Source organism: Pseudophryne corroboree, chromosome 9, assembly GCF_028390025.1.
Source record: "Pseudophryne corroboree isolate aPseCor3 chromosome 9, aPseCor3.hap2, whole genome shotgun sequence".
Classification (NCBI taxonomy): domain Eukaryota; kingdom Metazoa; phylum Chordata; class Amphibia; order Anura; family Myobatrachidae; genus Pseudophryne; species Pseudophryne corroboree.
This window is the reverse complement of record NC_086452.1, coordinates 457,934,919-457,952,500: the sequence shown is the minus strand read 5'-3', so window position 1 is coordinate 457,952,500 and position 17,582 is coordinate 457,934,919. Positions and strand designations below refer to the sequence as shown.

Below are 17,582 nucleotides of genomic sequence, written 5' to 3'. Positions count from 1 at the left end.
GAGCAGCAGGGGTGCGAGAGAGCAGCGGTGGTGCGAGAGAGTAGCGGTGGTGCGAGAGAGCAGCGGTGGTGCGAGAGAGTAGCGGTGGTGCGAGAGAGCAGTGGAGGTGCGAGAGAGCAGCGGGGGTGCGAGAGAGCAGCGGAGGTGCGAGAGAGCAGCGGAGGTGCGAGAGAGCAGCGGGGGTGCGAGAGAGCAGCGGAGTGCGAGAGAGCAGCGGGGGTACGAGAGAGCAGCGGGGGTGCGAGAGAGCAGCGGGGTGCGAGAGAGCAGCGGGGTGCGAGAGAGCAGCGGTGGTGCGAGAGAGCAGCGGTGGTGCGAGAGAGCAGCGGTGGTGCGAGAGAGCAGCGGGGGTGCGAGAGAGCAGCGGAGGTGCGAGAGAGCAGCGGGGGTGCGAGAGGGGTGCGAGAGAGCAGCGGGGGTGCGAGAGAGCAGCGGGGGTGCGAGAGAGCAGCGGAGTGCGAGAGAGCAGTGGGGGTACGAGAGAGCAGCGGGGGTGCGAGAGAGCAGCGGAGTGCGAGAGAGCAGCGGGGGTACGAGAGAGCAGCGGGGGTGCGAGAGAGCAGCGGTGGTGCGAGAGAGCAGCGGAGGTGCGAGAGAGCAGTGGAGGTGCGAGAGAGCGTGCGAGAGAGCAGTGGAGGTGCGAGAGAGCAGTGGGGGTGCGAGAGAGTAGCGGGGGTGCGAGAGAGTAGCGGGGGTGCGAGAGAGTAGCGGGGGTGCGAGAGAGCAGCGGGGGTGCGAGAGAGCAGCGGGGGTGCGAGAGAGCAGCAGGGGTGCGAGAGAGCAGCGGTGGTGCGAGAGAGTAGCGGTGGTGCGAGAGAGCAGTGGAGGTGCGAGAGAGCAGCGGGGGTGCGAGAGAGCAGCGGAGGTGCGAGAGAGCAGCGGGGGTGCGAGAGAGCAGCGGGGGTGCGAGAGAGCAGCGGTGGTGCGAGAGAGCAGCGGTGGTGCGAGAGAGCAGCGGGGGTGCGAGAGAGCAGCGGAGGTGCGAGAGAGCAGCGGGGGTGCGAGAGGGGTGCGAGAGAGCAGCGGGGGTGCGAGAGAGCAGCGGGGGTGCGAGAGAGCAGCGGAGTGCGAGAGAGCAGCGGGGGTACGAGAGAGCAGCGGGGGTGCGAGAGAGCAGCGGGGTGCGAGAGAGCAGCGGGGTGCGAGAGAGCAGCGGTGGTGCGAGAGAGCAGCGGTGGTGCGAGAGAGCAGCGGTGGTGCGAGAGAGCAGCGGGGGTGCGAGAGAGCAGCGGAGGTGCGAGAGAGCAGCGGGGGTGCGAGAGGGGTGCGAGAGAGCAGCGGGGGTGCGAGAGAGCAGCGGGGGTGCGAGAGAGTAGCGGAGTGCGAGAGAGCAGCGGGGGTGCGAGAGAGCAGCGGAGTGCGAGAGAGCAGCGGGGGTACGAGAGAGCAGCGGGGGTGCGAGAGAGCAGCGGTGGTGCGAGAGAGCAGCGGTGGTGCGAGAGAGCAGCGGGGGTGCGAGAGAGCAGCGGGGGTGCGAGAGAGCAGCGGGGGTGCGAGAGAGCAGCGGTGGTGCGAGAGAGCAGCGGTGGTGCGAGAGAGCAGCGGGGGTACGAGAGAGCAGTGAGGTGCGAGAGAGCAGCGGGGGTACGAGAGAGCAGTGAGGTGCGAGAGAGCAGCGGTCTCCTGGGGACTGTAGTTACATGTATAATGAGAATGCTCTTTCTGTCTGATTGCTACATTTGCAAACGTTTTATTCATGTGTCAAAGGCTATTAATAATAGTACACAAAGGCCCCCATTTATCAAGCCGTGGAGAGTGGTAAAGTACCAACCAATCAGCTCCTAACTTCCATGTTACAGGCTGTGTTCGAAAAATGACAGGAGCTGATTGGCTGGTACTTTATCTCTCTCCAAGGCTTGATAAATCTGGGCCATAGAGGGTGGTTCTGGAGCCATCCAGTGCGCGGCGAGCTAACATTTAACATGTGAGTTACCAGTTTGGCTACATTGTTTGGGGGGCGTATTTGTTGCGTGCCAGATTGTTGAATGGCACCAGCGTCAGCCGGGCGTTTGCAATCAGTCAATCACAGTCATCCTCACATGGCGTCTGCACATGCCCCCGGCCACCCACAAATAATCCGGCTTTCCCAAGCCTACGTCCGTCTCTTTCCAAGGCTGCGTGCGTTATCAGTTGCGAGAACGCGCCCGCGCTGTAGTTGTTCCTCCTCATCAGGAAAACCCTTTTCTGCCCATCCAGACGCTGGCCACTGTGGACGGGAATAATGGGAAGGAGCTGCTGTGTGTAAGGGTATAAATACATCATTAATAAGTATACAAGCAAAGTATTCAGTCAAAGTTGTAAGTGAAAATATTCTCAGAGGTGGAACGGGGCACAGGTACAATGTGGGATAGAGGCACACTGGTACACAGGAAGGGGCATGGGTACAACCTGGGATAGGGGCACAGGTATACAGTAGGAATTAGCACAGGCACAAAGTGGGACATAGGCACAGGTGGAGCGGGGCACAGGTATACAGTAGGAAGGGCCAGAGGGCGCAGATACAATGTGGGACAACGGCGCAGGTACTCGTGAGGAAGGGGCACAGGTACAGTGTGATAGAACACAGGTACACAGTAGGAAGGGGCACAGGTACAGTGTGATAGAACACAGGTACACAGTAGGAAGGGGCGCAGGTACAGTGTGATAGAACACAGGTACACAGTAGGAAGGGGCGCAGGTACAGTGTGATAGAACACAGGTACACAGTAGGAAGGGCACAGGTACAGTGTGATAGAACACAGGTACACAGTAGGAAGGGATGCAGGTACAGTGTGATAGAACACAGGTACACAGTAGGAAGGGTGCAGGTACAGTGTGATAGAACACAGGTACACAGTAGGAAGGGATGCAGGTACAGTGTGATAGAACACAGGTACACAGTAGGAAGGGTGCAGGTACAGTGTGATAAAACACAGGTACACAGTAGGAAGGGCACAGGTACAGTGTGATAGAACACAGGTACACAGTAAGAAGGGGCGCAGGTACAGTGTGATAGAATACAGGTACACAGTAGGAAGGGGCGCAGGTACAGTGTGGGATAGAACACAGGTACACAGTAGGAAGGGGTGCAGGTACAGTGTGATAGAACACAGGTACACAGTAGGAAGGGGCGCAGGTACAGTGTGATAGAATACAGGTACACAGTAGGAAGGGGCGCAGGTACAGTGGGATAGAACACAGGTACACAGTAGGAAGGGGCGCAGGTACAGTGTGGGATAGAACACAGGTACACAGTAGGAAGGGGCGCAGGTACAGTGTGATAGAATACAGGTACACAGTAGGAAGGGGCGCAGGTACAGTGGGATAGAACACAGGTACACAGTAGGAAGGGGCGCAGGTACAGTGTGGGATAGAACACAGGTACACAGTAGGAAGGGGCGCAGGTACAGTGTGATAGAATACAGGTACACAGTAGGAAGGGGCGCAGGTACAGTGGGATAGAACACAGGTACACAGTAGGAAGGGGCGCAGGTACAGTGTGGGATAGAACACAGGTACACAGTAGGAAGGGGCGCAGGTACAGTGTGATAGAACACAGGTACACAGTAGGAAGGGGCGCAGGTACAGTGTGATAGAACACAGGTACACAGTAGGAAGGGGCGCAGGTACAGTGTGGGATAGAACACAGGTACACAGTAGGAAGGGACGCAGGTACAGTGTGATAGAACACAGGTACACAGTAGGAAGGGGCGCAGGTACAGTGTGATAGAACACAGGTACACAGTAGGAAGGACGCAGGTACAGTGTGATAGAACACAGGTACACAGTAGGAAGGGGCGCAGGTACAGTGTGATAGAACACAGGTACACAGTAGGAAGGACGCAGGTACAGTGTGATAGAACACAGGTACACAGTAGGAAGGACGCAGGTACAGTGTGATAGAACACAGGTACACAGTAGGAAGGGGCGCAGGTACAGTGTGATAGAACACAGGTACACAGTAGGAAGGACGCAGGTACAGTGTGATAGAACACAGGTACACAGTAGGAAGGACGCAGGTACAGTGTGATAGAACACAGGTACACAGTAGGAAGGGGCGCAGGTACAGTGTGATAGAACACAGGTACACAGTAGGAAGGGACGCAGGTACAGTGTGATAGAACACAGGTACACAGTAGGAAGGACGCAGGTACAGTGTGATAGAACACAGGTACACAGTAGGAAGGACGCAGGTACAGTGTGATAGAACACAGGTACACAGTAGGAAGGGGCGCAGGTACAGTGTGATAGAACACAGGTACACAGTAGGAAGGGGCGCAGGTACAGTGTGATAGAACACAGGTACAGTGTGATAGAACACAGGTACACAGTAGGAAGGGGCGCAGGTACAGTGTGATAGAACACAGGTACACAGTAGGAAGGGGCGCAGGTACAGTGTGATAGAACACAGGTACACAGTAGGAAGGGGCGCAGGTACAGTGTGATAGAACACAGGTACAGTGTGATAGAACACAGGTACACAGTAGGAAGGGGCGCAGGTACAGTGTGATAGAACACAGGTACACAGTAGGAAGGACGCAGGTACAGTGTGATAGAACACAGGTACACAGTAGGAAGGACGCAGGTACAGTGTGATAGAACACAGGTACACAGTAGGAAGGGGCGCAGGTACAGTGTGATAGAACACAGGTACACAGTAGGAAGGGACGCAGGTACAGTGTGATAGAACACAGGTACACAGTAGGAAGGACGCAGGTACAGTGTGATAGAACACAGGTACACAGTAGGAAGGACGCAGGTACAGTGTGATAGAACACAGGTACACAGTAGGAAGGGGCGCAGGTACAGTGTGATAGAACACAGGTACACAGTAGGAAGGGGCGCAGGTACAGTGTGATAGAACACAGGTACAGTGTGATAGAACACAGGTACACAGTAGGAAGGGGCGCAGGTACAGTGTGATAGAACACAGGTACACAGTAGGAAGGGGCGCAGGTACAGTGTGATAGAACACAGGTACACAGTAGGAAGGGGCGCAGGTACAGTGTGATAGAACACAGGTACACAGGAAGGGGCGCAGGTACAGTGTGATAGAACACAGGTACACAGTAGGAAGAGACGCAGGTACAGTGTGATAGAACACAGGTACACAGTAGGAAGGGGCACAGGTACAGTGTGTGATAGAACACAGGTACTCGTGAGGAAGGGGCACAGGTACAGTGTGATAGAACACAGGTACACAGTAGGAAGGGGCGCAGGTACAGTGTGATAGAACACAGGTACACAGTAGGAAGGGGCGCAGGTACAGTGTGATAGAACACAGGTACACAGTAGGAAGGGGCGCAGGTACAGTGTGATAGAACACAGGTACACAGTAGGAAGGGGCGCAGGTACAGTGTGATAGAACACAGGTACACAGTAGGAAGGGGCGCAGGTACAGTGTGATAGAACACAGGTGCACAGTAGGAAGGGCGCAGGTACAGTGTGATAGAACACAGGTACACAGTAGGAAGGGGCGCAGGTACAGTGTGATAGAACACAGGTACACAGTAGGAAGGGGCGCAGGTACAGTGTGATATAGAACACAGGTACACAGTAGGAAGGGGCGCAGGTACAGTGTGATAGAACACAGGTACACAGTAGGAAGGGGCACAGGTACAGTGTGATAGAACACAGGTACACAGTAGGAAGGGGCGCAGGTACAGTGTGATAGAACACAGGTACACAGTAGGAAGGGGCGCAGGTACAGTGTGTGATAGAACACGGGTACTCGTGAGGAAGGGGCACAGGTACAGTGTGATAGAACACAGGTACACAGTAGGAAGGGGCGCAGGTACAGTGTGATAGAACACAGGTACACAGTAGGAAGGGGCGCAGGTACAGTGTGATAGAACACAGGTACACAGTAGGAAGGGGCGCAGGTACAGTGTGATAGAACACAGGTACACAGTAGGAATGGGCGCAGGTACAGTGTGATAGAACACAGGTACACAGTAGGAAGGGGCGCAGGTACAGTGTGATAGAACACAGGTACACAGTAGGAAGGGGCGCAGGTACAGTGTGATAGAACACAGGTACACAGTAGGAATGGGCGCAGGTACAGTGTGATAGAACACAGGTAAACAGTAGGAAGGGGCGCAGGTACAGTGTGATAGAACACAGGTACACAGTAGGAAGGGGCGCAGGTACAGTGTGATAGAACACAGGTACACAGTAGGAAGGGGCGCAGGTACAGTGTGATAGAACACAGGTACACAGTAGGAATGGGCGCAGGTACAGTGTGATAGAACACAGGTACACAGTAGGAAGGGGCGCAGGTACAGTGTGATAGAACACAGGTACACAGTAGGAAGGGGCGCAGGTACAGTGTGATAGAACACAGGTACACAGTAGGAAGGGACGCAGGTACAGTGTGATAGAACACAGGTACACAGTAGGAATGGGCGCAGGTACAGTGTGATAGAACACAGGTACACAGTAGGAAGGGGCGCAGGTACAGTGTGATAGAACACAGGTACACAGTAGGAAGGGGCGCAGGTACAGTGTGATAGAACACAGGTACACAGTAGGAAGGGACGCAGGTACAGTATGATAGAACACAGGTACACAGTAGGAAGGGGCGCAGGTACAGTGTGATAGAACACAGGTACACAGTAGGAAGGGGCGCAGGTACAGTGTGATAGAACACAGGTACACAGTAGGAAGGGGCGCAGGTACAGTGTGATAGAACACAGGTACACAGTAGGAAGGGGCGCAGGTACAGTGTGTGATAGAACACAGGTACTCGTGAGGAAGGGGCACAGGTACAGTGTGTGATAGAACACAGGTACACAGTAGGAATGGGCGCAGGTACAGTGTGATAGAACACAGGTACACAGTAGGAAGGGGCGCAGGTACAGTGTGATAGAACACAGGTACACAGTAGGAAGGGGCGCAGGTACAGTGGGATAGAACACAGGTACACAGTAGGAAGGGGCGCAGGTACAGTGTGATAGAACACAGGTACACAGTAGGAAGGGGCGCAGGTACAGTGTGATAGAACACAGGTACACAGTAGGAAGGGGCGCAGGTACAGTGGGATAGAACACAGGTACACAGTAGGAAGGGGCGCAGGTACAGTGGGATAGAACACAGGTACACAGTAGGAAGGGGCGCAGGTACAGTGTGATAGAACACAGGTACACAGTAGGAAGGGGCGCAGGTACAGTGTGATAGAACACAGGTACACAGTAGGAAGGGGCGCAGGTACAGTGTGATAGAACACAGGTACACAGTAGGAAGGGACGCAGGTACAGTATGATAGAACACAGGTACACAGTAGGAAGGGGCACAGGTACAGTGTGATAGAACACAGGTACACAGTAGGAAGGGGCGCAGGTACAGTGTGATAGAACACAGGTACACAGTAGGAAGGGGCGCAGGTACAGTGTGATAGAACATAGGTACACAGTAGGAAGGGGCGCAGGTACAGTGTGATAGAAAACAGGTACACAGTAGGAAGGGGCGCAGGTACAGTGTGATAGAACACAGGTACACAGTAGGAAGGGGCACAGGTACAGTGTGATAGAACACAGGTACACAGTAGGAAGGGGCGCAGGTACAGTGTGATAGAAAACAGGTACACAGTAGGAAGGGGCGCAGGTACAGTGTGATAGAACACAGGTACACAGTAGGAAGGGGCGCAGGTACAGTGTGATAGAACACAGGTACACAGTAGGAAGGGGCGCAGGTACAGTGTGATAGAACACAGGTACACAGTAGGAAGGGGTGCAGGTACAGTGGGATAGAACACAGGTACACAGTAGGAATGGGCGCAGGTACAGTGTGATAGAACACAGGTACACAGTAGGAAGGGGTGCAGGTACAGTGGGATAGAACACAGGTACACAGTAGGAAGGGGCGCAGGTACAGTGTGATAGAACACAGGTACACAGTAGGAATGGGCGCAGGTACAGTGTGATAGAACACAGGTACACAGTAGGAATGGGCGCAGGTACAGTGTGATAGAACACAGGTACACAGTAGAAAGGGGCGCAGGTACAGTGTGATAGAACACAGGTACACAGTAGGAAGGGGCGCAGGTACAGTATGATAGAACACAGGTACACAGCAGGAAGGGGCGCAGGTACAGTGTGATAGAACACAGGTACACAGCAGGAAGGGGCGCAGGTACAGTGTGATAGAACACAGGTACACAGTAGGAAGGGGCGCAGGTACAGTGTGATAGAACACAGGTACACAGTAGGAAGGGGCACAGGTACAGTGTGATAGAACACAGGTACACAGTAGGAAGGGGCGCAGGTACAGTGTGATAGAACACAGGTACACAGTAGGAAGGGGCGCAGGTACAGTGTGATAGAACACAGGTACACAGTAGGAAGGGGCGCAGGTACAGTGTGATAGAACACAGGTACACAGTAGGAAGGGGCGCAGGTACAGTGTGATAGAACACAGGTACACAGTAGGAAGGGGCGCAGGTACAGTGTGATAGAACACAGGTATACAGTAGGAAGGACGCAGGTACAGTGTGATAGAACACAGGTACACAGTAGGAAGGGGCGCAGGTACAGTGTGATAGAACACAGGTACACAGTAGGAAGGGGCGCAGGTACAGTGTGATAGAACACAGGTACACAGTAGGAAGGGGCGCAGGTACAGTGTGATAGAACACAGGTACACAGTAGGAAGGGGCACAGGTACAGTGTGATAGAACACAGGTACACAGTAGGAAGGGGCGCAGGTACAGTGTGATAGAACACAGGTACACAGTAGGAAGGGGCGCAGGTACAGTGTGATAGAACACAGGTACACAGTAGGAAGGGGCGCAGGTACAGTGTGATAGAACACAGGTACACAGTAGGAAGGGGCGCAGGTACAGTGTGATAGAACACAGGTACACAGTAGGAAGGGGCGCAGGTACAGTGTGATAGAACACAGGTAAACAGTAGGAAGGGGCGCAGGTACAGTGTGGGATAGAACACAGGTACACAGTAGGAAGGGACACAGGTATAGTGTGATAGAACACAGGTACACAGTAGGAAGGGGCGCAGGTACAGTGTGATAGAACACAGGTACACAGTAGGAAGGGGCGCAGGTACAGTGTGATAGAACACAGGTACACAGTAGGAAGGGCGCAGGTACAGTGTGATAGAACACAGGTACACAGTAGGAAGGGGCGCAGGTACAGTGTGATAGAACACAGGTACACAGTAGGAAGGGGCACAGGTACAGTGTGATAGAACACAGGTACACAGTAGGAAGGGCGCAGGTACAGTGTGATAGAACACAGGTACACAGTAGGAAGGGGCGCAGGTACAGTGTGATAGAACACAGGTACACAGTAGGAAGGGGCACAGGTACAGTGTGTGATAGAACACAGGTACACAGTAGGAAGGGCACAGGTACAGTGTGATAGAACACAGGTACACAGTAGGAAGGGGCGCAGGTACAGTATGATAGAACACAGGTACTCGTGAGGAAGGGGCACAGGTACAGTGTGTGATAGAACACAGGTACACAGTAGGAATGGGCGCAGGTACAGTGTGATAGAACACAGGTACACAGTAGGAAGGGACGCAGGTACAGTATGATAGAACACAGGTACACAGTAGGAAGGGGCGCAGGTACAGTGTGATAGAACACAGGTACACAGTAGGAAGGGGCGCAGGTACAGTGTGATAGAACACAGGTACACAGTAGGAAGGGGCGCAGGTACAGTGGGATAGAACACAGGTACACAGTAGGAAGGGGCGCAGGTACAGTGTGATAGAACACAGGTACACAGTAGGAAGAGACGCAGGTACAGTGTGATAGAACACAGGTACACAGTAGGAAGGGGCGCAGGTACAGTGTGATAGAACACAGGTACACAGTAGGAAGGGGCGCAGGTACAGTGTGATAGAACACAGGTACACAGTAGGAAGGGGCGCAGGTACAGTGTGGGATAGAACACAGGTACACAGTAGGAAGGGACGCAGGTACAGTGGGATAGAACACAGGTACACAGTAGGAAGGGGCACAGGTACAGTGTGATAGAACACAGGTACACAGTAGGAAGGGGCGCAGGTACAGTGTGATAGAACACAGGTACACAGTAGGAAGGGGCACAGGTACAGTGTGGGATAGAACACAGGTACACAGTAGGAAGGGCGCAGGTACAGTGTGATAGAACACAGGTACACAGTAGGAAGGGGCGCAGGTACAGTGTGATAGAACACAGGTACACAGTAGGAAGGGGCGCAGGTACAGTGTGATAGAACACAGGTACACAGTAGGAAGGGCACAGGTACAGTGTGATAGAACACAGGTACACAGTAGGAAGGGGCGCAGGTACAGTGTGATAGAAAACAGGTACACAGTAGGAAGGGGCGCAGGTACAGTGTGATAGAACACAGGTACTCGTGAGGAAGGGGCGCAGGTACAGTGTGTGATAGAACACAGGTACACAGTAGGAAGGGGCGCAGGTACAGTGTGGGATAGAACACAGGTACACAGTAGGAAGGGGCGCAGGTACAGTGTGATAGAACACAGGTACACAGTAGGAAGGGACGCAGGTACAGTATGATAGAACACAGGTACACAGTAGGAAGGGGCGCAGGTACAGTGTGATAGAACACAGGTACACAGTAGGAAGGGGCGCAGGTACAGTGTGATAGAACACAGGTACACAGTAGGAAGGGGCGCAGGTACAGTGTGGGATAGAACACAGGTACACAGTAGGAAGGGACGCAGGTACAGTGGGATAGAACACAGGTACACAGTAGGAAGGGGCACAGGTACAGTGTGATAGAACACAGGTACACAGTAGGAAGGGGCGCAGGTACAGTGTGATAGAACACAGGTACACAGTAGGAAGGGGCACAGGTACAGTGTGGGATAGAACACAGGTACACAGTAGGAAGGGCGCAGGTACAGTGTGATAGAACACAGGTACACAGTAGGAAGGGGCGCAGGTACAGTGTGATAGAACACAGGTACACAGTAGGAAGGGGCGCAGGTACAGTGTGATAGAACACAGGTACACAGTAGGAAGGGCACAGGTACAGTGTGATAGAACACAGGTACACAGTAGGAAGGGGCGCAGGTACAGTGTGATAGAAAACAGGTACACAGTAGGAAGGGGCGCAGGTACAGTGTGATAGAACACAGGTACTCGTGAGGAAGGGGCGCAGGTACAGTGTGTGATAGAACACAGGTACACAGTAGGAAGGGGCGCAGGTACAGTGTGGGATAGAACACAGGTACACAGTAGGAAGGGGCGCAGGTACAGTGTGATAGAACACAGGTACACAGTAGGAAGGGACGCAGGTACAGTGTGATAGAACACAGGTACACAGTAGGAAGGGGCGCAGGTACAGTGTGATAGAACACAGGTACACAGTAGGAAGGGGCGCAGGTACAGTGTGATAGAACACAGGTACACAGTAGGAAGGGGCACAGGTACAGTGTGGGATAGAACACAGGTACACAGTAGGAAGGGGCGCAGGTACAGTGTGATAGAACACAGGTACACAGTAGGAAGGGGCGCAGGTACAGTGTGATAGAACACAGGTACACAGTAGGAAGAGACGCAGGTACAGTGTGATAGAACACAGGTACACAGTAGGAAGGGGCACAGGTACAGTGTGTGATAGAACACAGGTACTCGTGAGGAAGGGGCACAGGTACAGTGTGATAGAACACAGGTACACAGTAGGAAGGGGCGCAGGTACAGTGTGATAGAACACAGGTACACAGTAGGAAGGGACGCAGGTACAGTATGATAGAACACAGGTACACAGTAGGAAGGGGCGCAGGTACAGTGTGATAGAACACAGGTACACAGTAGGAAGGGGCGCAGGTACAGTGTGATAGAACACAGGTACACAGTAGGAAGGGGCGCAGGTACAGTGGGATAGAACACAGGTACACAGTAGGAAGGGGCGCAGGTACAGTGTGATAGAACACAGGTACACAGTAGGAAGAGACGCAGGTACAGTGTGATAGAACACAGGTACACAGTAGGAAGGGGCGCAGGTACAGTGTGATAGAACACAGGTACACAGTAGGAAGGGGCGCAGGTACAGTGTGATAGAACACAGGTACACAGTAGGAAGGGGCGCAGGTACAGTGTGGGATAGAACACAGGTACACAGTAGGAAGGGACGCAGGTACAGTGGGATAGAACACAGGTACACAGTAGGAAGGGGCACAGGTACAGTGTGATAGAACACAGGTACACAGTAGGAAGGGGCGCAGGTACAGTGTGATAGAACACAGGTACACAGTAGGAAGGGGCACAGGTACAGTGTGGGATAGAACACAGGTACACAGTAGGAAGGGCGCAGGTACAGTGTGATAGAACACAGGTACACAGTAGGAAGGGGCGCAGGTACAGTGTGATAGAACACAGGTACACAGTAGGAAGGGGCGCAGGTACAGTGTGATAGAACACAGGTACACAGTAGGAAGGGCACAGGTACAGTGTGATAGAACACAGGTACACAGTAGGAAGGGGCGCAGGTACAGTGTGATAGAAAACAGGTACACAGTAGGAAGGGGCGCAGGTACAGTGTGATAGAACACAGGTACTCGTGAGGAAGGGGCGCAGGTACAGTGTGTGATAGAACACAGGTACACAGTAGGAAGGGGCGCAGGTACAGTGTGGGATAGAACACAGGTACACAGTAGGAAGGGGCGCAGGTACAGTGTGATAGAACACAGGTACACAGTAGGAAGGGACGCAGGTACAGTATGATAGAACACAGGTACACAGTAGGAAGGGGCGCAGGTACAGTGTGATAGAACACAGGTACACAGTAGGAAGGGGCGCAGGTACAGTGTGATAGAACACAGGTACACAGTAGGAAGGGGCGCAGGTACAGTGTGGGATAGAACACAGGTACACAGTAGGAAGGGACGCAGGTACAGTGGGATAGAACACAGGTACACAGTAGGAAGGGGCACAGGTACAGTGTGATAGAACACAGGTACACAGTAGGAAGGGGCGCAGGTACAGTGTGATAGAACACAGGTACACAGTAGGAAGGGGCACAGGTACAGTGTGGGATAGAACACAGGTACACAGTAGGAAGGGCGCAGGTACAGTGTGATAGAACACAGGTACACAGTAGGAAGGGGCGCAGGTACAGTGTGATAGAACACAGGTACACAGTAGGAAGGGGCGCAGGTACAGTGTGATAGAACACAGGTACACAGTAGGAAGGGCACAGGTACAGTGTGATAGAACACAGGTACACAGTAGGAAGGGGCGCAGGTACAGTGTGATAGAAAACAGGTACACAGTAGGAAGGGGCGCAGGTACAGTGTGATAGAACACAGGTACTCGTGAGGAAGGGGCGCAGGTACAGTGTGTGATAGAACACAGGTACACAGTAGGAAGGGGCGCAGGTACAGTGTGGGATAGAACACAGGTACACAGTAGGAAGGGGCGCAGGTACAGTGTGATAGAACACAGGTACACAGTAGGAAGGGACGCAGGTACAGTATGATAGAACACAGGTACACAGTAGGAAGGGGCGCAGGTACAGTGTGATAGAACACAGGTACACAGTAGGAAGGGGCGCAGGTACAGTGTGATAGAACACAGGTACACAGTAGGAAGGGGCACAGGTACAGTGTGGGATAGAACACAGGTACACAGTAGGAAGGGGCGCAGGTACAGTGTGATAGAACACAGGTACACAGTAGGAAGGGGCGCAGGTACAGTGTGATAGAACACAGGTACACAGTAGGAAGAGACGCAGGTACAGTGTGATAGAACACAGGTACACAGTAGGAAGGGGCACAGGTACAGTGTGTGATAGAACACAGGTACTCGTGAGGAAGGGGCACAGGTACAGTGTGATAGAACACAGGTACACAGTAGGAAGGGGCGCAGGTACAGTGTGATAGAACACAGGTACACAGTAGGAAGGGGCGCAGGTACAGTGTGATAGAACACAGGTACACAGTAGGAAGGGGCACAGGTACAGTGTGGGATAGAACACAGGTACACAGTAGGAAGGGGCGCAGGTACAGTGTGATAGAACACAGGTACACAGTAGGAAGGGGCGCAGGTACAGTGTGATAGAACACAGGTACACAGTAGGAAGAGACGCAGGTACAGTGTGATAGAACACAGGTACACAGTAGGAAGGGGCACAGGTACAGTGTGATAGAACACAGGTACACAGTAGGAAGGGCACAGGTACACAGTAGGAAGGGGCACAGGTACAGTGTGATAGAACACAGGTACACAGTAGGAAGGGGCGCAGGTACAGTGTGATAGAACACAGGTACACAGTAGGAAGGGGCGCAGGTACAGTGTGATAGAACACAGGTACACAGTAGGAATGGGCGCAGGTACAGTGTGATAGAACACAGGTACACAGTAGGAAGGGGCGCAGGTACAGTGTGATAGAACACAGGTACACAGTAGGAAGGGGCGCAGGTACAGTGTGATATAGAACACAGGTACACAGTAGGAAGGGGCGCAGGTACAGTGTGATATAGAACACAGGTACACAGTAGGAAGGGGCGCAGGTACAGTGTGATAGAACACAGGTACACAGTAGGAAGGGGCGCAGGTACAGTGTGATAGAACACAGGTACACAGTAGGAAGGGGCGCAGGTACAGTGTGATAGAACACAGGTACACAGTAGGAAGGGGCGCAGGTACAGTGTGTGATAGAACACGGGTACTCGTGAGGAAGGGGCACAGGTACAGTGTGATAGAACACAGGTACACAGTAGGAAGGGGCGCAGGTACAGTGTGATAGAACACAGGTACACAGTAGGAAGGGGCGCAGGTACAGTGTGATAGAACACAGGTACACAGTAGGAAGGGGCGCAGGTACAGTGTGATAGAACACAGGTACACAGTAGGAAGGGGCGCAGGTACAGTGTGATAGAACACAGGTACACAGTAGGAATGGGCGCAGGTACAGTGTGATAGAACACAGGTACACAGTAGGAAGGGGCGCAGGTACAGTGTGATAGAACACAGGTACACAGTAGGAAGGGGCGCAGGTACAGTGTGATAGAACACAGGTACACAGTAGGAATGGGCGCAGGTACAGTGTGATAGAACACAGGTAAACAGTAGGAAGGGGCGCAGGTACAGTGTGATAGAACACAGGTACACAGTAGGAAGGGGCGCAGGTACAGTGTGATAGAACACAGGTACACAGTAGGAAGGGGCGCAGGTACAGTGTGATAGAACACAGGTACACAGTAGGAATGGGCGCAGGTACAGTGTGATAGAACACAGGTACACAGTAGGAAGGGGCGCAGGTACAGTGTGATAGAACACAGGTACACAGTAGGAAGGGGCGCAGGTACAGTGTGATAGAACACAGGTACACAGTAGGAAGGGACGCAGGTACAGTGTGATAGAACACAGGTACACAGTAGGAATGGGCGCAGGTACAGTGTGATAGAACACAGGTACACAGTAGGAAGGGGCGCAGGTACAGTGTGATAGAACACAGGTACACAGTAGGAAGGGGCGCAGGTACAGTGTGATAGAACACAGGTACACAGTAGGAAGGGACGCAGGTACAGTGTGATAGAACACAGGTACACAGTAGGAAGGGGCGCAGGTACAGTGTGATAGAACACAGGTACACAGTAGGAAGGGGCGCAGGTACAGTGTGATAGAACACAGGTACACAGTAGGAAGGGGCGCAGGTACAGTGTGTGATAGAACACAGGTACACAGTAGGAATGGGCGCAGGTACAGTGTGATAGAACACAGGTACACAGTAGGAAGGGGCGCAGGTACAGTGTGATAGAACACAGGTACACAGTAGGAAGGGGCGCAGGTACAGTGTGATAGAACACAGGTACACAGTAGGAAGGGGCGCAGGTACAGTGTGATAGAACACAGGTACACAGTAGGAAGGGACGCAGGTACAGTATGATAGAACACAGGTACACAGTAGGAAGGGGCACAGGTACAGTGTGATAGAACACAGGTACACAGTAGGAAGGGGCGCAGGTACAGTGTGATAGAACACAGGTACACAGTAGGAAGGGGCGCAGGTACAGTGTGATAGAACATAGGTACACAGTAGGAAGGGGCGCAGGTACAGTGTGATAGAAAACAGGTACACAGTAGGAAGGGGCGCAGGTACAGTGTGATAGAACACAGGTACACAGTAGGAAGGGGCACAGGTACAGTGTGATAGAACACAGGTACACAGTAGGAAGGGGCGCAGGTACAGTGTGATAGAAAACAGGTACACAGTAGGAAGGGGCGCAGGTACAGTGTGATAGAACACAGGTACACAGTAGGAAGGGCGCAGGTACAGTGTGATAGAACACAGGTACACAGTAGGAAGGGGCGCAGGTACAGTGTGATAGAACACAGGTACACAGTAGGAAGGGGCACAGGTACAGTGTGATAGAACACAGGTACACAGTAGGAAGGGCGCAGGTACAGTGTGATAGAACACAGGTACACAGTAGGAAGGGGCGCAGGTACAGTGTGATAGAACACAGGTACACAGTAGGAAGGGGCACAGGTACAGTGTGTGATAGAACACAGGTACACAGTAGGAAGGGCACAGGTACAGTGTGATAGAACACAGGTACACAGTAGGAAGGGGCGCAGGTACAGTATGATAGAACACAGGTACTCGTGAGGAAGGGGCACAGGTACAGTGTGTGATAGAACACAGGTACACAGTAGGAATGGGCGCAGGTACAGTGTGATAGAACACAGGTACACAGTAGGAAGGGACGCAGGTACAGTATGATAGAACACAGGTACACAGTAGGAAGGGGCGCAGGTACAGTGTGATAGAACACAGGTACACAGTAGGAAGGGGCGCAGGTACAGTGTGATAGAACACAGGTACACAGTAGGAAGGGGCGCAGGTACAGTGGGATAGAACACAGGTACACAGTAGGAAGGGGCACAGGTACAGTGTGATAGAACACAGGTACACAGTAGGAAGGGGCGCAGGTACAGTGTGATAGAACACAGGTACACAGTAGGAAGGGGCGCAGGTACAGTGTGATAGAACACAGGTACACAGTAGGAAGAGACGCAGGTACAGTGTGATAGAACACAGGTACACAGTAGGAAGGGGCGCAGGTACAGTGTGATAGAACACAGGTACACAGTAGGAAGGGGCGCAGGTACAGTGTGATAGAACACAGGTACACAGTAGGAAGGGGCGCAGGTACAGTGTGGGATAGAACACAGGTACACAGTAGGAAGGGACGCAGGTACAGTGGGATAGAACACAGGTACACAGTAGGAAGGGGCACAGGTACAGTGTGATAGAACACAGGTACACAGTAGGAAGGGGCGCAGGTACAGTGTGATAGAACACAGGTACACAGTAGGAAGGGGCACAGGTACAGTGTGGGATAGAACACAGGTACACAGTAGGAAGGGCGCAGGTACAGTGTGATAGAACACAGGTACACAGTAGGAAGGGGCGCAGGTACAGTGTGATAGAACACAGGTACACAGTAGGAAGGGGCGCAGGTACAGTGTGATAGAACACAGGTACACAGTAGGAAGGGCACAGGTACAGTGTGATAGAACACAGGTACACAGTAGGAAGGGGCGCAGGTACAGTGTGATAGAAAACAGGTACACAGTAGGAAGGGGCGCAGGTACAGTGTGATAGAACACAGGTACTCGTGAG

The 17,582-nt window shown here is 53.0% G+C and overlaps 1 protein-coding gene across 2 annotated transcripts in view; it reads left to right on the top strand.

Moving 5' to 3' along the window:
• The window catches only part of SLC6A6 (solute carrier family 6 member 6), a 120,748-nt gene that overhangs the window by 56,651 nt on the left and 46,515 nt on the right, over nucleotides 1-17,582 (top strand). The gene's annotated exons all lie outside the window — the stretch shown is intronic.